General features: G+C 40.6%; 1 protein-coding gene across 16 annotated transcripts in view; it reads right to left on the bottom strand.

Moving 5' to 3' along the window:
* Positions 1–21,480, bottom strand: part of SOX6 (SRY-box transcription factor 6) — a 455,173-nt gene that overhangs the window by 20,173 nt on the left and 413,520 nt on the right. The window lies entirely within an intron of this gene.

Here is a 21,480-nt window from a genome sequence, read left to right as displayed (position 1 = left end):
ATCCACAATACCTGTATTAGCCAACAAATTGTTTGTATTGATAATTATATTTTTCTTCTGTCAAGTTACCAAAGACTAGACCAAGTTCCAGTTCTGGGTTCTAATGCTGCGTGTACATTTTGTATGTTCCATGGGTGCATATGTATAAAAGTTACACGTGAGAATCAACAGTGATGTAGAACTGCTCACAGAAGTACTTCACAATGACTCTGCTGCTTGTGCAGTGGAACATATCCAAACATTTCGTAATCAATTATATAGCGTATTCTTAATCTGTGGGTACATGTTGCACATTATATAGGTCTGCTGGGGGCTGAGCATCCTCAGTTCAAATTTATTTCAATGACAACTGAATATGGTTCAGCATCTTGCAGGATCAAGCCACGCATCTGTAATGCGGTAGTTTGCAGTCAACAGGTATGCATGCTAATACCAGAGCAACAGGTTGGTGTGACTAGTACATTGGGTTCCCCTTGACAATGATACTTTAGTGATCCTGATGGCCTGCCATTACCCACCTGCAATTCAGCTGTGCATGCTCTAACCCAGGTGACAGCAACCTTTCAGTAGTGGTGTGCGGAGTCTTCATTTATTCACTCTAATTTAAGGTTTCGTGTGCCAGTAATACATGTTAACATTTTTAGAAGGTCTCTTTCTATAAGTCTATAATATAGAACTAAACTATTGTTGTATGTAAAGTAAACAAGGTTTTTAAAATGTTTAAGAAGCGTCATTTAAAATTAAATTAAAATGCAGAGCCCCCAGGACCGGTGGCCAGGACCCGGGCAGTGTGAGTGCCACTGAAAGCAGCTTGCGTGCCGCCTTCGGCACATGTGCCATAGGTTGCCTACCCCCGCTCTAACCTGTGATGGATCTTGGGCTGCACCCAAGCTCAGTTTTCATGACAACAAGCAGCCTAAGCTTTACTGTACATTAGAGTGCACACAACTGAACATCAGGTGGTAGGAACTGCCTGATTAGCTGAGATGCGAGCCTGGTAAACGCATGTCCTTGTCCTGAAACTTTTGGAATCATAATTGTAATATACACTTTTAAGGCTGGAACATAGCTGTGAACAGAGAGCAAGAAAAGGCTGTACAGGAGAAAAGTGACACAATTTTATTTTAGGCTTCAACACTCTACACTCATGTTATCCAGTGCTTTGATAAAAACAAAAAGGTGGTTGTGTCAAAACATGACAATAAATTAGCACAATAATATGCCTCGTTATTTTTTCTGTAGCAGTGTGAAGGTAATTTATATCAACCAAAAATATAAAGTCAGATATTTAGCGTCTGCAAAGTATCATTGTTCTATTGTCTTCAATGACTGGCTTATAGTTTTTAATTATGTATTTGCTAATTTACTGGGAAAACACCATACTTTATATACACAACAATTTAATTCCGTGTAGGCAATTCATTTATATGAAAAAAGGCTTAGAACAGAGGATGCATAACTAATACACTACCTTTTTGCCACCATGCCCACAGTACATTAATTTCATTTAAAAGGCACTGACCATACAGGATAAATTGATTTCACTTTATATGGCGTTGACAGCCATGTTTATTGTGCAGTGAAATGTAGTGTAGTTTCAAGCGGACAATATCCATCAACATAGGGCAATATGCTGACTGCTGGGCCAGATGAAGACATTCATTACCCTGGAAGCAAAACACTCATTCAGATACGACAGTGTCTTCTCCTGAGGATCACTGTGGAAATTTATGATGCCCTCAATGCCATTACTTTACAACTGACACTGATTCAGCAATTTATATACTTACATGTGTGCACATAAAAGAAGACAGGTTTGCAGCAAATGTCAGATGCAAAAATATTTTAATATTATTCTGAGTTAACTACTGTGCCACAGGTGTTCAGCATTTACAGATGGTTACAATTGCTGCTCTCTCTCTCTCTTTTGCAATAGGGAGTAGTGGTTTTGCTGAGTGGGTGAAGATAAAGATGTGCTTTTAGGACTTAATCCAAAGGCAACTGGAGTCAACAGGAGCCTTTTCCCTGTCTTCAAATGGGTTCTTGATCAGACTCTTCCTGCACGTCGTCTCAAATAGAACATATCTTTATTTTAAAATTGGGATATTTTTAATTGGGGTTTCCTATGTTACTGTGGTTTAGTGACATAATTCTAATAGGTAGGACTAACACAAATAACAGAAAAATGTATATATAATTATATGTATAATTATTCCATTTTTTTAAATACCAAAATTTGCAACAACTATGCAATGATAATGCAGCATTATGAAGCTAGTTGACAAATGAAAAAAATATGAATAATTATTCTGTACAAAATTGTCAATATTTGCAACAAGTTATTCAATCAGCTCTACTGATAGAAAAGGAAAGGGGGGGGGGCGAATATCTCTACCCAGCTGATTAATACTGTGATAAGGCAATTTCCTGAATTTCCTGAATTCAGTTTAAGTACAGTATCTTTGGGTCCATCGTACTAAACACAAAGTTCATGCATTATTGTGGGCTGGGATTTGATGTAACCTCTGTAGAGTGGAGATGTGATGGATGGCCAATAGTGAACAATGTGTCAGACAAGAATAGACTTTTGGGACAATGTGTGTAAAGTGGATTTCCTGGGAGATATATAGTGGAGGGGTAAATGCAAACCTAGTCTTTTGAAGCTTTGCTCTTAGGAGTGGACTTTTTGTCTGCTGATCACCTGTTATACAAGGCCATGATCAAAGATCCAAGCGATATAAAGAAAAGCGTATGGGCTTGTCTACCCTTGAAATGCTGCAGCTGCACTGCTGTAGAGCTTCAGTGTAGACACTACAGTGACAGGAGGGGACTCTCTTGTTGAAGTAGTTAGTCCACCTTCCTGATTTAACTTCTGAGTGTAGATCTGGCCTGAACGATTCATGGTTGTTCTGATTTTGAATCTGAGATTGTTATGGACTTGTAACCACATGGAACGCCCAGTTATGGATTTTGAAGGATTAACACCTAACAGAACGTGAGATTAGGGTCACCTCTGATAAACATTTTAGTGTGTGTGTGTAGGTTCTTTTATTGGTTTTTAATATATTTTCTCTTTAATGCTTTCATCTTAAGAATAAATGTACTTACTTATAAAAAGAGCTGTGTAGTAATTAGTGACTACTGTCAATTACAATTGTTAAAAGCCTCTGAGGAGAAAACAAGGCACAGAAACTGGCTTGTTTAGGCAGTTTGGCTTGATGGGAATATATATCGTTGACAGAGAACTATGCAGCCTGGAAAAACCCAGTCAGGATGGAGAGAGACATGGGTCTCTACCCAAGAAAGGGGACTGCTGAGGATCTAGAAACCTAAAAGTGGGTGCCCTTGGTGGACCATGGAGGGTAAATACAGGTGCAGTTGCCCTGAACTGTGACATATATATGATTTTATACCTTCTACCTTCATGAACATGCTCCTTGTTATAGTCCCAATTCAGCAAAGTGTTTAAGCACATCCCTAACAAAGCGCATAAATGGTCCTTGGAACTACTCACATGCCTAAGTACTTAACTGGATCAGTGCCAATGAGCTTCCTTCCCACCTTTCTGCCAGCTTCCCTCAAGCCTGGCACAGATTGAAGAGACAACAAGTGGCCCGAATTTATGGGAGGGTTTAATCATGAGGGAGCTGCCACAAACCTTTCAAGAATTTCTGTTTACCTGAAAAGGGGAAAAGGAGGGTCTATCTATCTTTGGGCCAAATGCTGCACTCATACATCCCACCACCACGATACAAATAAATGGATTTATCACAGAAGATCTAATAAAGGTTGTTGGGTGGTGGTGGGGGGGGGGGAATGAAATCTTCTCTCAACCTACTGGTACGATGCAGACGGCTGCTTAACAGTTTCACTGCCACTACCGCCCATGACTGTATGCTGGGCCCTCCCCCCATCATCAGATTTTAGGCCCGTAGATCCACATAATGGTGGATCTACTGGCCCATCCCTGGATTGCCTCACAAACTCCTTCCCTGCTGCTACCTTGCAGTAGTTCTGAAGTGAGGTTTCCCTGTTCTCACGAGACAGGTGACACTGCTTCCCAACTTCACACTCCCTGCCATATTTCCAGTGATATTGCTCCACTCCAACAGCATAAGCAGAAGGGAGCATCTGGCTCCTTATGTCTGTAATTACAGTATAATGATCAATAATTAAATAAAGGAGGAAACTACTGTAGTCTAACACAACTGCATGCAAAACATGCTCATATAACACCATAGGGGGATCAGGAAAGCAACCTTCAGCTCTGAGCACTGTATACAAATGAAAAGAGTTACTTTGGAGAGGTATAATGCATCATATAGTCTCTAAAAGTAAAACACTGAATTCCCTTGTTATGGTCAGCTTTTGTGCCTGCAGGAGTAACCAAGATAATAACACCGCACAAATTTCAAACTGATTTTAAAAAAAAAAAATTAGTATTTAAAATACAATTTATTTTGAAAATCATGTCTTGATTTACATAACTGCCACACCATGCCAGTTACAAGCGACTGTGTTTATCTACAGTTGGCATGGTTAGGAAACAGCTTTATAAATTTTTGATTGCACCAATATGTACAGTTGGCCAATGAGTTTGTCTTTAAGTCTTTCTAATAAAGTTTTGGCCTGATCCTCTGGTTCTGATGCAGGAAAAAGTCCAATATACTTCAATATAGCTTTTGTAGGACTGAATTCTTTGTTTGGAAAGATTATAATTTGGAATAGGAAGATGAAACTACAATCCTTGTAATCTACTTTAATTTAATTTTTTAGGGAACGATCCTTAATTACAGTAGTAGTAAACTGCAAACATCCCAAAAAGGACACAAAGCTTGTGATGCATCTATTTTGAGCAAGTCCATACCTGAAGGATTGGAAAAGGCAGCTGAAAAAAGTTGAGCGTTTCTCTGCTTGATCTTTGAATGAATATGTGCAGGTAGGCCCAAGGGCTCTCACAAAAGAATCTGTGCAAAATGAGCTTCTAAAAATAATTAACAATTACACAACCTGTCTGTCCTGTGTCCCACAAGTGCAGGAGTATGTTCAACATACTGTACATTACAGAAAATGCTTCTGTTTGCAAAAGGTATTATAACCGGAGAGCAAAAATTCTTAATGTTCACTGAGGTTATAACTAAGGCTTTAATGATATAAAAGACACAGATGTAAAATGTGGTCTTGCAGGTTGAAACCCATAACAATAACAATATTTCAAACTGCAAGTCAGCTCTAAACAATTTCAACATGTCAATCAAAAAAGCTCTTTCACCCACATACAAAATTTCAACAAGTTTTACAAACCACATTCTTGTTTTGTGCTGATAGTTACAATAATGAGTGATCCAGAAAAAAAAAAAGACTATTCTGAAATTTGAAGAGCAAAGGATATGGAAGACTGTAAAGTGGTAGGGATTTTAGTTCTGGTTCATAGGGAGAATTTGCTCATCATTATCTAATAAAATCCCTCTGCAAAATAATATGTACAAAATACATTACTAACTGGGGGAAAGTTAAAACAATTGTGTGTCTGTGGTGACTAATGGGCCATTCACTAGTGTACTGTTTATAATACAGTCACAGAATGGCAGTTTGACTTCCAGAATGAGAACTTTGGTTGGGATTCAAAATTTTTACAAAAACAAGATTTGGCTGCCCTATTGGCTTAGTTGGCAGGGAAATCTACTCCTCAGCCCAGCAGAGGCTGGGGCTATACTAGAAGTGACACTTTCAGCTTCTGAGGGTGTAGGGCTGTTTTGGTTTCCAGCTCTTCAGCTTCTGTTGGGCTGAGCCATGGATGAGATAATGCAAAAAGAAAAGCAGATTGGACGACAGTGCTCACTTTTTGTAGATGCACAGTGTTTAACTCCTCTGGAGGAGTTAAATTCAGGATTAGCATAGGAAGACTATACATGGTCAAAGGATAGTAAAAAATGAAGGGGAAGCTAAAATACTATGGCTCTGATCTGGCCAAGCACTTAAACTTTAAAAAATCTTCTACAATAAGATGAGGCTAAGTGTTTTTCTAGGGGGGTAGACAGGCGAGAAGGAGGGTGCTTTCCGTGAATAAGGGCTGGGAAGAAGTTTGGTCAGCATCTGGACAGAGGTGAGGATGGGGGAAAGTATTGCCATGTGAGTGGGATGTTGGGGAAATTGTACTGTAACTTTTGACATATTGCTTATTTGTTGTTTGCCTGTATCTGTTTGTGTCTTATCTTTGAGATTGTAAGCTCTTTAGAGAAGGGATGGTCTTCTGTGGCTGAAAGCATGGCTCTGTTGAAGTTAATAACAAAATTCCTATCGACTTCAACATCTCTCTGATCCTTTATAGCCTCCAGGTGCTGCCCTGCCCTCTTATTTGGGCAAATAGGAGACCCTGGTGGCCACATCATAAAATACTTCATGCCAATATGAACTACTAGCATTGCTATTGCTGGTTACAGGAGTGACGCTGAGGACTGAATGGGCATTGAAACTGGAATTATACACTTGTTCTTAGAGATGGATCCCTCCAGAATACGGGTAAGGATAAAATAGGGTAAAGTGGAAAAAATGACTTTGCAACTCTCTGTTCTGTACGTCCTCTGTGGACAGAGGATGGCAGCCTCCAGTACAGCTTGTCTGATATTTTTACAAGCATTAAAAACAAAAGCACATCTGAAATTAATGGATGGGCAAAAGCTTTAGAGAGTTGAAAAATACAACAAATACCTTTTCATTGAACTAATATTTTTAGATACAAATTCATATGGCTGATTCTGCAAAATGTGACAAATTTTTCTGCTTGATAGCAGAATATAAGGACTGATCCAAGTTAGGTCCTAGGTTTATAGACATGTTTCTTATCCCTTCTCTGCCTTTTTACCTCTTTATTTTCTTTATATCCCTATCCACACGTAGATGACACTTTATTACCAGCAAGGAAGGTAGAATATATGGGCACTTAAAGAGCCACTGTCAAATCCTACTTCCATCAATTGTCTGGTGTGAGACACTCTGCAATGCTAATAACGGAACAGAGAAATCACTAGCCCAAGGGGTGTGAGGTCTGTAGTCACTCTGAGGCATAGGTATCCTGTATGGCAGTGTCTGGTCACCAGGCTGCCTTCACTCCAAACACTAAACAAATATTATTCAGCTGGGATTCTAAGGTCCAACATTTCTCAGGAAGAGTATTTGGAGCCTTGAAGGGAAAAGAACCTGAGGAAAGTATGACTGATTTATTAAATTAATTGTAACATTTTAATGGGATCTAAAATATTTCACCTCCGAAGACATATAAACATGCTAAGTAATGCTAAGAATTAAAAATATACTCTAGCAGAGGCTAAAACCCCTCCCTTTCATTAATGCAACACTCAGTTATGATATTCTTAGCAAGTGTTACTGCAGATAATGCTTCTATTTTCCCTATTAGAGACTCCATTCTCTTTAAACATCAACAAGAAGAACCAAAACGGAATTCCCTAAGGTCAGCTCTGAGGAAACATAAACCTCTAATTCAATAACTCTGCTACTGCACTGAAAAAGGCCTTATTATTGCAACATCCATATGGAGTCAATTGGACATTAATGACTAATCAATCCCTCCCTCTTCTATTCTACTTATAGTGTCACAAACCGTGTTTAGATTAGCCCATTTCCTGCTTAGGATCGCTCAAGATGTCTTTTGTTCTTTCAGGGCTGGCCTGATGGAGGCAGCTTAAACAAACACACGACCCAAGTGGCGCAGGAGTTATAAACTGCCATATGTGAATGAACAAAGGGGCCATACTAAAGCCTTTTGTGGTATTTGTTAATGTTTTTCATCTGAGCTTAAAAAGACCTAATGACTTTGCGGTGAGCTGATGCATGTGGCTCGTGGCTTTGCAAAATGAAGGAAATTCTAAGCCAGTTATATATCAGCATATATTTTCCAAAGTCCCTTGTTTTCAGCTTTGTTTTTATTACATTTGCTTTACATATGCAAACAAAATGCTTTATCTTAATTAAAACAGAGCATTGATGCACTTGAACACCTACACAAGTTACATGCTTTTTTCTCCACTAAAAAATGAAAAGTGAAATATTATTTTTGAGTGTGTGTAAAATAAAATCAAGTCTTCTAAGTTTTATCAGTGGTAGCAGTTCACTCAGCAGTGTAAGTGCTGATTTGTGACTTGAATTTAAACCCTGAAACAATATTTTTAAATAGGCTATTATCACCTCCACAAACAGCAACCAGTTTTGTCCAAATCCACAAAGTTCAAATGAATCAAAACCCTTAAATGCAGCTATTTTCTTGATGGTTTACACAAAAAGTTTAGATTACTTGACCACATTTTATGGCAAAACTAACCCTTATTGAAATGTGGCATGGTATACACTCGAAAACAATGAAATCATCTATTAAATAATACAGAACTGTGTTAAATTACTGTACAGAGTCTGATTTAAGCCCACAATGTAAGGTTATTTCTAAGTGCCGTAGCACAAATGGAATGAAAAATGAGTCTTTGGGGACCTGAGAAACTTCTAGGTACAAAGAAGGACGCTGAAGTAGCCTTGATTTTATATTTCTGGAAAATAAATTAATTAACTGTAATAAAAAGTCTTTGTATTCACATGGCAATTTTCATTGGAGGAACTCAAAATGCTTTACAAACAAATGCAAAAGCCCCCTCTTGAAGTAGGTATCATTAAACCCATTTTACTGAGGGAAAAAGTCAGAATTGCAAGTTATACAATTTGCCCAGTGCCAGTGAATAAAGTGGAATTCTCAGTCACCAGGTCTACACATTATATACATTGCATCCCTATTGATATCATTTTTTGCATTTCATGTTTATTTTGAAATTAAAGTATTAAATGTCACAGATTAGATATGCAGGGAGAAGCACTTTATAATGCTTGTTATTATTACTATTATTAAAAGGTATACGACACACTCCTCCGATATTGTAGTTGCTTTTTTGGAACAATTATGATGGCAACTAAGCGGCATTATTGTTACTATACCAATCGGTTTCAAAGCCAAAACAATACTAATTCACTTGAAAGGGTTATTTTATTTGATATCAGATTAGCCCTTTAAGATCCAATATATCATCAGTGGAACTGATACCAACATGATTTCAAACACCTCCTGACATGATACTACCTATATGCTTTAAAAAGCATGATATTGATTTTTAAAACACAGGGACATATTTTACAGTCTTTACTCAGACATGATATCAAACAAAGTTTTGCCAAAACTAGATCCACCAGATTTGGACCCATTCATATCTTGGCCATTATTTATTTTATTTTGTTTTGTTTTAAGATGGAGAACAAAGAATGACAATTCACTCTAGAGAAAAATGGCAGCACAACTTCAAATTTGACATATACTTTTTTTTAGATAGAGATGAAGAAAAAAAGGGTCTGAAGACTGATAAGAAGCAACTTTTCTTGCCTCTGTACAGCAAAAATATGACTTTGAACAATTAAACTACAGCATGGTTTATAAGGAGATATTCTGTGTTGACTTACTGGGAGAGAAGTTGTATTCAGCGCAGTTGTGACCATGTCAGTCCCAGATATTAGAGAGACAAGGTAGGTGAGGTAATATATTTTATTGGACCAACTTCTGTCGGTGAGAGAGACAAGCTTTCGAGCCACACAGAAATTTGCAGTACAAACTGCCTAACGTCATGTCCAGTGTGGAATAACTGTCGGTATCTAAGAAACTCTGAAATGCAGAGCATTCCGCCAAAAGATTTTTAACATCTATTTTGGAATCATTACATTAATGGCTCATTTATAGCATTCAATCCACAAATTGATCTGACACATCCTAGCATATATCATAATTCAGTGTATCAATATCAGTAATTCTCTTCTATCCAGTGTTTGCTGTTCTTACTTATTCTGTCACATCTATAATTAGACTGCAAGACCCTAGAAGCAGAATGTGTGTGTGTCTCATTTCTTTTTTGCCTAGTACATTTAGTGGGTAGTAATAATAATTATAATAATCAATAGTATAATAAATAAATAATAAATGATGATGAAGGAGAAGCAACAGCTGTAGTACAAGGGTATGAGCTCAAAGTTAATACATATTAGAAAATCTTTGGAAAACTCATGGGAATAATTTTTCAAATGGGTTGCACCTATCTATCCAGGATTTGTGGGTGAAAACAGGAAAATGCTCTTACAATTTGGGTAACTGCATGCAAAAATACCCATTTGCCATTCCCTGATTTGTGTTAAAATATATGGGATTTTGCAGTATAATCGGTGTCCATACAAATATTGCAAGCTCAAGTTTGCATGAGCATTTGAAATGTAACCTTTGATCTGTAGTTAGATGCTATGTTTAAAATGTAATAACTTAATATTTTCAGGAACTAAGAAAGACACTCAAATACTCCGAATACGCATTCTCGTCTAACTGCTTAGAACATTAAATTTAAAGAAACAAAGAAAATTCTGTACTCTGGAAGCAAAATTTCACCTTGGATGTGCAGATGGGGCTAGCTGCTCAGTGCAACTCAGTGCTGGAGAAGGAAATGGCTATAAACCAGTTTTCCATTCCTAAGATCTTGATACTGCTGGAGAACAAAATGACCTGTACTATAATTTAGAGCAGTATAAAGGCTATGCAAGCTGGAGTGGCTCTATTTGGACAATTCCAGTGGCCAAGGATTAGCCAGATTGCACAGTTCTTCATCCCATCCCTACCCTCTTACCTATGCTCGAAGGGGCAGAGAGAAGGCAGTATAAAGGTAGCTTTAAACCACCTGAGATTTCCCCTCTGCTGGAGGAATTCTCAGCTACCTGTGCGAAACAGCTTTGAGCTCCTTTTGCATCACTGGAGCAGCACAAAGAAGATTTAGGCAGGGCTCAGCATCTGGCCATAGGATTTCTACTGACATGAGTGGCAGCTCCTTCCAAGAGTAATTTGGCCTTCAGAGTGTGAAAATAAATGTTTTAAACCCTGGAACTACTATACTTAATTTTTCACTCTCATAACTTAAAAATAGGCTGAGCAGACTGACTGCCTTCAACATTTGTGACAATAATTTCCTCATGGGCTGAGACTTTCTGTGCAAAGCTTCAGCCTCGAGTTATTTTTTACAGCCTTGTTCTAAATTCCTGAAAATAATGGTTTACTATATAATGGAAATTGTGACAAGCCCTTAACTATAACTGCGCTAATGGGCACCTCCATATAATACTCAGAGCATTGTAACCGTGGCTGTATAATATTAGCAATTCTACTATAATCATTTTTAACATAAAGGTGCTATTACAAAAGAATCATTTACTGTAGCACAGAAACAGCAAATGAGAAATACTTATGCTTAGCAGTAGGAAAAAATACAAGAAGACAGCTGAAAATCCAAAGGTAACACTTGTGTAGAACTGCCAGAGTTATAATTCGGAAAGTGAGAACCATCCTGTATATTAAATATTAGTGTCTGTGAGGAGTAGTTTTCAATGCAGTGGGAAGTCGGTCCACACCCTGCATCTCAGATTATTCATCACTTGAGGTGGGAGTTCCCCCCTATAAAACTGTATGTGGGGTTTGGCAGCAACCTCGTCCATAAAGCAGCTGCCCTCAGGAAAGCAATGGGACAGTCCTTTAAGACTGAGGGCCTGACTCTCATGTCATTTGCAGGCATTTACACTAGTGGAACTCCACTGACTTTCATGGAATGCTTCCTGATTTACACTGTAGTACACAAAATCAGACTCAAAACCTAGGTCTCGGCCACCTCAACTAAAATATGGCACCTCTGTGCTTTCCCCTAAATTCCCAACATTAGTTAATCCTGGTCAATTAGGCCCATCATCCAAATTTCAGATATAATCAGGTAGATGTCTACTTGCTACAAATGGCGCCCACAATTATCGGAGGCCTCCTCTTAATATGAGGACCCATAACTCAGACAATAAGAAATTATTTCATCTTGAATTAATAAAGGCACATTTGGGGGAATATCGTTTATCAAAGACAGATACAGATACTACAGGGGACAAGGCATCTAAGGTTTGAGCTTTCTGTATTCTCTCTGGAAACACTTCTTTGTCTTCAGACAGCTTTCACCATTTCCTGATTTTAATCTTTCCTTTCTCAACTGCCATAGCAACTATTACAAATATTTATGTGTGACAAATACTGGCATGGAGAGGCATTCTTTCCACAGTATTTATGAGGCACTGTCACAAAAGTAGATGATGCTTTGTCATGCATGTAGTACCTGCTGTTTACACCTCAGCCTACTAGGGTGTTAAACATGTTACCTCACAGTTTTGGATTGTGTTGGCAGGCTGCCAAGATTGATCTGCTTACATTAAAAAAAAATCTGTTTCCCTTACCTCTCCCTGACAGATCCAAGTTGACCTTTTGTGGAGTTAAAAAAAGATTTTTTTTCACTTGTGGATTTTTGCTGCCCACCTTTTTGCAGGAACAGTTGCTTTATTACAGGACGGTTGCAGTGGGCATCATCTCAGTCAGCATTATCAGCATGTTGGAACTTTAGGGATACAGCCAATGTGTCTCTTTAAGAAGTTTATCTGATCTTTATTTAAGAGGTGTGCACTTTACATATCATGACCCTGAAGTCTGAAATGTAAAACCAGGACACCTGTCTCTGTGAGTATTTGCACGGGTTGTGGAGGGAGTGAACAGTGGGATTCTGAAAACTGGGGAGCATGCTGGGAGTTGGAGATACAAAAGGCGGCTGTTTCTTTTTTTCATTCCTTAGTTCTCAGCTTTCCTCTCACCACTTCTCCAGCTCCCCCTCCACACTCTCACCTTCTCCCAGGAAGCTCACCAACCTACCTCTCCCTCCTTGAAGCTTGCAGCCTCCCTTTCATTTCCACAGCCAGCATATTCTTTTCCCTCACAGGCACATTACCTATTCTTCACCCCCCATACCTGTAATAACTACTGCTGCTGCAACCATCTACCTGCTCCCTGGTTTCTTGGGGACTAGCTATACCTGCACCAAACCCAAACATGGTACATTTCTTTCTCCACCAGCCACTTACTCATGGAATTTGTCACCCTACTCTGCAGTGATTGTGCCCCACAATCAATAACAATATTGCTGACCCAAGTCAAACACCAAATCAGAAGAACTAAGATATCATGCACTGCAATAATTTAGATAGAAGACATAGATTAGTTAGTCACTGGTTGAATAGGACCTACTCCATTGAGAGTGGAATTTTCAAAGGAGTCTAAAACAGTTAGACACTCAACTACCTCAATGGGGTTTGGGTTCCTAACTCCTTTAGGCCCCTTTGAAAATTCCAGACGGAATGAACAGACCCTGCTGTGTCTATCTGCAGCATGCTTGTGTCATGAACTAAAAATGGTACTTTTCTTTGCCTTAATGCAAAGAACATTTGCATTCATCACAGAAAGTAGGTTTCCATGAATAATGCGATACTCTACAATATGTTCTCTCCAATAATATAATCAGTCTTCCAGAACATATCTGTTCTTCAGTTCTATCTATTTAACTACATCTATTTGACTACTATTATTTTTACAGAGCTGAGTACTGAAGGCCATGCTATATTCTGCACCCAGGCTCTCTAGTTTCAGCAATATTCCACTGATGAATTCTGCAGCAAACTAGAAGCTGGATATTCTATGGCAGCACAAGATGCACAGAAAGACCTTTTAGGAAAATAGATCTTTTTAAACAAGTGTATTATATTTAATGTATGCTATAATTTTAAAACCCAAGTGATTGTTTTTCCGTGTATTTTAGGCTGCTTCCTAATTTCCATTCAGGATTCAATAAAAACTGGGGACTGGGGAGTGAGAGTGTGGGGAAAGAGGAAGAAGGGGCTCTAATCACCTTCTGGTGGATGGGAGCCTCTCATCCCATCTTTCTGGCTGCCAGGAGGAGTGTGGAAAAACTAAAGGGAAGGGGACAAGCCAATCAAGGCATGTTCAGAAGGGCTGTGGTAGTGGGGGAAATGTTGACAACTCTTGGCAAGTTGTTTCCAGGCTGATCATTTGCTTCCTGAAGGCTGAGTATCCTCATGAGAAGTCTATCTAGCTGGCATGCTCCTTCTCATGGCTACAGAGCATGTTCACGGAGCACAGCTAGAATTCCTTGTAAAGAAGAAGAGGCAGACAAACACAAACTGCCCAGGATCAGCAAAGTTGTCACAAAAAAAGGATTTCTGCAGTGAGGAGGAAGGTTTTCCACAAGCTGCACCAACTGGCAAATTTTGAGGCCACGCATGTAACTCTCACATCCCTGATTATATGGTACAAATAGATACAGGATGTGACAGTTTTCATAATTGTCCTTTGCACCAATATAGCACTCTTCATTCAAAAGTCATCAAAATATTAAGTAATTTAGCTTCACAGTACTGCTATGGGGCTTTTATGTATAATTATTCTCATTTCACAGATGAAAACAAGACCCAGAGACATTACATCACCTGTTCAACATCAGACAATGAGTCAGTGGCAGAGACAAGAATACAATCCAGAAATTGTTACTCTGAGTCCATACTCAAATCACAAAAACTACACTCCCTTTAACAGAAGGAATTGTTTTGCATGAATGAGGATCATGTCTCCAATGGGACTTGAAAGAATGGTCTTCAAAATCAAAAGGAACAACTTTTCTACCTGAGCTAAAGTAGAACCATTCCCTGTTGATAGAAGTACTTATATCTTTTCTGCAGGCCTCCATCCACTAGAGGGCAAGACCCTACTGTATTTTCTGCACATTAACAAAGCACTTGACCACAAGCCTGCAAATAGAAGGAGCTGTTCCAGTAATGAGTATACTTGGCGTACACAGCAGGCACGTATACCAAAACATTGATAAGAGGCACAAGACTCATACTTCAAATGACAAATTGGGCACCTACACGAGGAATGTCTCCTTTAGGGCTTGAGCCAAGAGAAGATTCTCAAAACCTAACAACTTGTATTAACAGAGTAGGGAACTGATTTTTACAAAAACACAGAATCATCAAAAAGTAGAGCTGGACGGAACCTTGAGAGGTCATCTAATCCAACCCGTGCAGTGCGGCAGGCCCAAGTATACCTGATAGGCATTTGTCTAACCTGTTCTTAAACACCTCCAATAATGGGGATTCCACAGTGTCCTTTGGAAGATTATTTCAGTACTTAACTATCATTATAGCTGGAACATTTTCCCTAATATTAGCCCAAATCTCTCTTGCTGCAGATTAAGCCCATTAATTCCTGTTTTACCTTCAGTGGACATGGAGAAGAATTGATCACGGTCCTCTTTATAACAGATTTGAAGACTGTTATTTTGTTGCTCTCCTCTGGATTCTCTCCAATTTATCCATATTTTTCATAAAGAGTAGCACCCCAGAATTGGACACAGCACTCCAGCAGCGGCCTTACCAGTTCTTTGCAGAGCAGGACAATTATCTCTCTTGTGTTACATACGACACTCCTGTTAATACGCTCCAGAATTATACGAGCCTTTTTTGCAATGACATCACACTATTGGCTCATATGGCATTCGTGATACACGATAAACCCCAGATCTTTTTTCACAATACTAGTCCCTAGTTAGTTATTCCCCATTTTGTATTTTTTCTTCCTAAGTGAAGTACTTTGCACTTGTGTCTATTGAATTTCATCTTGTTGATTTCAGACCAAATCTCCAATTTGTCAAGGTCATTTTTTGTGTCCTCCAAAGTGCTAGCAACCCCTCCCAGCTGGGTGTCGTCCGTAAATTTTATAAGTATGTTGATGCTGATGATGCTAGTCACCTTGATGTCAAGGACGATGTTGACAATCACAGTTTGTATAGACCAATTTGGAGAGAACAACTTTTACTGCACTAGTCACAGAGCCATTTGCCTAGCTGTGTTGATAGAGCTGCACACTGTTTCTGTGTCTGGCGCTGTGCCTCCAGCTGCTCAACACGATTCTTCTCATGATTCCCTTATAGTGCAGGGCCATGCAATATGATCACTCACCAGCTGCTCAAAGGTCAGAAATGTTAGTTTTGAGCAGATTTTGATTCATGGTGACTTTGAAGCATTTCATCTGTCCTCCACGCTTACGATTGCCAGAGCTTAATTCAGAATATAAGACTTGTTTTGATAAATGGGTCTCAGGCATACGAATTACATGGCCAGTCCATCTCAATTGGGTGCAGATCAAATGAATCTCGATGCTGACTGAACTTCCGTATTGTAAACCCAGTCCTGCCATTTGATGCCCAGCAACCGTTGTAGGTGTCGCAAATGGAAACTGTCAAGCTTTTAAATGTGCCATTGATAATAGGGTCCATGTTTTGCACCCATAGAGCCGTGAGGACAACAGCATTACAGATTTTGATTTTTGCCTGTAGGCAGATTTTATGTTGCTTCCAGTTCAGTATAAGTATACTCCCCACTCCATTATCTATAGCATTAATGAAAATGCTGAAAAGTACCAGACCTAGAACAGACCCCTGCAGCTCCCCACTAGATACATCCTCCCAGTCTGACAGTGAACAACTGATAAGAGTCCTGTTGAGTATGGTCTTTCAACATTTATGCACCCACCTTATAGTAATTTCATCTAGACCATATTTCCTTAGTTTGCTTATGAACATATCATATGGGACTGTGTCAAAAGCTTTACTAAAATCAAGATACGTCACATCAACTGATTCCCCCATATCCAATAGGCCAGTGAACTTGTTCAAAGAAGAAATTAGTTTTGGTTTGGCATAACTTGTTTGTGACACATGCATGTTGGCTATTACTTATTACCCTATTACTCTCTAGGAGCTTGCAAATTGATTGTTACATGTTAAAACAGGGTTCAAATATGGCGGCTGCTGACTCATATTCTAACACAGTTTGTCCAGCTATTGTGGGTGGGGGGAAAACTGTGTTAGAGCCATACTCAAAATAGCTGTCAGCTTTGTCTAGGCTCAAACAGGGTTTGGTCCTGTCCATATTGGCTAGTTGTAATTCAATACTGCTAATCCCCATTGTTCAAAAATCATGAGTCAGGCCCCCAAAACATGCTTCTGGGTTAGAAATCATGAGATTTTAATTTTAAAATGGTTCATTTAATTTTTCTTCTGATTTTTGAGCCTTTAGGTGGCACTCAAATCACTTTTTAAAGATTTTCCTACCAACTATGAGGGCTAGAAACTTCCCTTTTTATCTTTTTATTTTTTTTAAATGAAAGCTAGGATTTACAGATAATAATATGATTCCAGGAGCTTTAAAGAAACCAAATAATTCAAAAGTTGGCAACACCATGTTTGAATCCTGTATGAACATCATTTTCAAACACAGTTCTCATTTCAATGTAGACAATACACAAAGCAATAGCTCTATCACTTCATTAGCTGTTGATAGTGCTAACTTTTATAGCCATTTGCCAGGCCTTCAGCCAGAAGAGGGCAAAACTGTTACAACGGTTGCAAATTTTAACTTATAACTTCTTGAGTTTCTGGTCAATGAACCAAGTATTGCAGGCACTCCTAGAATTAAAAGAAAATATGACTCTTGGCTTTTACATGCCAGGTTGATGCCATACTGGAAGCACTGTATATTGCTACAGGTATAATCAGTAGAGAGAAATCATTATCTGATATTTATTATTACACTGGCACAGAGCACAGCACTATGGATAAAAGTGTTCTGGTGTTTCCTATAATAAACGTTTTTCCTTGAGCTGAAAACATGATTGTTTTGAAGCACAAGGGGACTATATTTGGAGTTCTTGGCTAAGAAATTTGTCTTTAAAAGGTCTGTGATTAAAAAGTCAGCATTTTAAAAAACCTAGTGACATTTGATAACTTCAAAGTTTTAAAATTCTGTCGAGATGAGTAACTGCTTGAGCCCCAAGACTCTCTGCCTCCCATCCCTCAAGGCCACAGGATCCCCAGGCCAGCCAGAGCCCTTATCCCTGGCCAGCCGGAGCCCTGACACCCACCCCCGACCACTCGGAGTAGCCCCAGGCTGGCCGAAGCCCCTGCAGCCACGCCTCCCCTCCACAGACCCAAAGTTGCCGTGCAAAAATTCAAAAGCTCTTCTCTTCTTCTCTCTTCTGGAAGAAGAACCTGAGCTGAACCATGCAGGTTCTGGGGCAGCTGAGGAGGCAGTATGTGTTAGTTAGTATTCCGGGTTCATCAGTAATCTCCCTGGAGTCCGGGGAGATTACGAATGAACCTAGGAAGCTGAATAGCACATACTGCATCCTCAGTCATCCCAGAACCGGCAAAAATTTCCCCCGCCTAACCCACAACCTGGGGGCAGTGGTGAGCTGGAGCCGGTTCCCACCGGTTCGCAGGAACCGGTTGTTAAATTTAGAAGCTCTTTTAGAACCGGTTGTCCTGGGACAACCGGTTCTAAAAGGGCTTTTAAATTTAACAAAAGCTCCCTGCCCCGCCCCCGGCCCCAGCTCACCTCGCTTCGCCTCCTCCCCTGATACTCCACCCGGCTTCTACTCCCCCTCCCCTGCTTCCCACGAATCAGCTGTTCGCGGGAAGAAGCGACTTCCTGCAGGTGAGCTGGGGTGGGAGGGGCGCAAGGAGGGCTCTAGGCGGTGCGCGGTGCTGCCCGGCTCTGGCCCAGCCCTGGCTCTGGCCCAGCTCCCGGCGGCGTGGCTCCAACCCAGGCCCCAGCCCAGCTCCAGGCACTCCAGCCCGGCGTGGGGTAAGCAGCATGGTAAGAGGCCAGGGCCGGGGGGTTGAATAAGGCAGGGACAGAGAGTGTGGGGGGGGTCGGATGGGGCAGAGGTTCTTTGGGGGGCAGTCGGGATGGGGAAGGTGGGGATTGGGTAGGTGCCACGTGGGAGTTCCGGGGGTCTGTCAGGGTGGTGGTGGATGGGTCGGGGCAGACAGGGGACAGGACGAGTTGGGTGGGGGTTGGGTCCTGGGGGGCAGTTAGGGTTGGGGGTCTCGGGAAAGAGTGGTCAGGGGACAAGGAGTGGGGGGTGTTTATGGGTTGCGGTTTCTGAGGGGTGCAGTCGGGGGCAGGACATGGGTGGGGGTCGGATGGGGGGGTGTACTCACCGGGCATTTCTATACCGGGTCTTCGGCAGCGGGTCCTTCTCCCGCCAGAGCCGTGCCACCGATACCCGGTAGGGAACCGGTTACTAAGATTTTGGCAGCTCATCACTGACTGGGGGCCAGCAGCCGCGGCTGCACTAGGGGTGGCAGAGTCTCCCCTGGCCTATTATACCTGCCGCCCATGCTGGAGCAGGGGCCACGTAGAGATTCTTTCAACTCTGTTCCAGCAGCCCCACCCTACCCATCCTGAACTAGAATGGGAATTGAACCTGACGGGTGTTGCGGGACTATCTGACCACCTGCTTAGAGATGAAGAAGGACTTTTTTCTCCCATGTAGAAAATAAGTAGAGGACCAGGGAGTTTTTCACCTTCCTCACAGCACCTTCAAGCCACAGTAGGTTAAGTATGAATGTGCTCCGGACCTAACTGAGGTACCTGGCTCGGCTTTTAATCTGTCGCGGCTTGTGACCCATTTCCAGTGCAATTAAAAGGACAGAAGACAACCAGGGTTGGTGGGCCTTGGGCTCACGGGATAGGGTGAAACTTTGAAGTCCCCACCCTTCTGCACCCTTTGTCCTCCTTATAGAAGGTGAGGTGGTAGGACTCATAGCAAACTGAGTCCCCAGGGGGTGGGCTGAAGAGAGCCTACCCTGAGTTCCAGTTTATTTGGTAGGAGCCCTGTAATCCCTGCTCTGAAACCACTTACATGCCTGGCATAGGAAAGTATAGGTGATGGGCGAGTATTGCCCCTCATTAGTGTTAAAATTTAATAAAAGTTGTGCCCTGCAACTTAAAATTCATCCAAGTGTCTGCCCTCATTTCACTGCCATGTCCGAGCAATGCTTTTTATCACCTTCCAGATAAGAAAACACCTGGAATTTAAGGCCCAAGTTTCCAAACTTGGGCACCCAAAATGTGTCAGTAAAACTCACACATGCACTTCCTGCATTCTCAAATGGGCTTTTGTACATTACAAATGGGTAGCTGTGCATCCAAGTACCCATTCGTATATACAGCTGTGGAATATGCATGCAATAAAATTGCGGTGCAATTTTGCAGGCATCACTTAGGCACTGACTTTTGAAAATTTAGCCCTAAAAGCACATTTTTGCAGGCTTTTGTGTTTGCTTTAATGGCTAAGCAATTATCTGTACAAAGCAGTTTATGCATAAGCAAAGTAGTAGTTTTTCAAAACTTTTGTTGCTCTGACTCTGTATTCCGCATTAAGGATTATTTGCATATAGTACCATAATTAGCATGGATAATCTCATTGGTTTAAATGGGAATTAACTAGCAACACTGGCATTGGAATAGTCCAATTGACTTTGTGTTGGAACTGGAGCTGGAACTGCTTTAAAGCCAGTCCTGAAGGAATGTTAGGTTAGTTTTCCATTCCTGCACACCCTGTGCCAATCTCATCAATCCTAAGGAAGGACAGGCCAATCAGCAGGGGAGTTAGATGAGATACACAACTGCTTCTCCTTGCTTGACAGAGGGGGCAGGAATCATAGTCCCTCTGTATCCCCATGCAGAGACTGTGAGGTACTGGAGTTTTCAGAGTTCATGGTTGTCCCTGTAATGTTATCTGAAAGCACCTTTCTGAATTCAAGGAGACCCTGTAGAGACCTTCTTTTCTTGGCCTTTGGATTTAGTTAGCATCAGGGAATAAGTGTGACTGCCGCATACTCACTCCATCAGGATTCCAGCTTTATGCTCTGCGTGCAGAATCAGCGTGGGTCAGGGAGCATCAGTTGCCTCTTCATAGAGGAGAGGGGTCAAGATTTGCCCCTTAATATGTAATTTTATTACTACTTCTTATGTGTGTAGGCCATACCATATAATAGACAGTATGCAGTACCAGTATTGTATAGATGGTACCGACTGCACCGATAGCAACCCAAAATATATCACCAAATCAAAAATGAAAGGGATAAAAAGGAACAAGAGAAAAACTAAGACAATACAAAAGGAAGTTATTAAACATGCCAGATCTGAAAAGGCTAACTCTGGCTATTACAAAATTGTGACACTCCATTGAGATAGTGACCTTGGCAACATAATAAAAAAGAACAAATATCACTCCTTACAAAAGGCCAAGGATTAACTATGGGTTTGTAGAGTTCCTTAGCAACTCAAATCTAAAGTGGACACACATGTAAGCACAGGTTGCTATTGGCACATATAAAAATTTTGTGACATGCTGAAAAACTGGAAAGATCTGTACAAGCCTCACTTATAATTAGGAAGAAATGTAAATAGTCTTGGAGACTAACAAAGCTAGTTGTACAGTACAGAACTTCAGAGGTCATAGTTTAATTGTTGGCATTTCAACCTTAGTATTTTCAATGAGCCACTCTTAGACATGCCATGCTGGGAGAGTCATCCCTTAGATAACTTGCCAAGGATAAGGGGCAAAACTTGAGAGGTATTTTAATGTCTTTTATGCACAGCACTGCAATATCTGCT

The sequence above is a fragment of the Trachemys scripta genome, chromosome 4 (genome assembly GCF_013100865.1).
Source record: "Trachemys scripta elegans isolate TJP31775 chromosome 4, CAS_Tse_1.0, whole genome shotgun sequence".
In the NCBI taxonomy this organism is placed as follows: domain Eukaryota; kingdom Metazoa; phylum Chordata; order Testudines; family Emydidae; genus Trachemys; species Trachemys scripta.
Note: the sequence above shows the minus strand (reverse complement) of the source record. Positions and strands in the feature narration are given on the sequence as shown.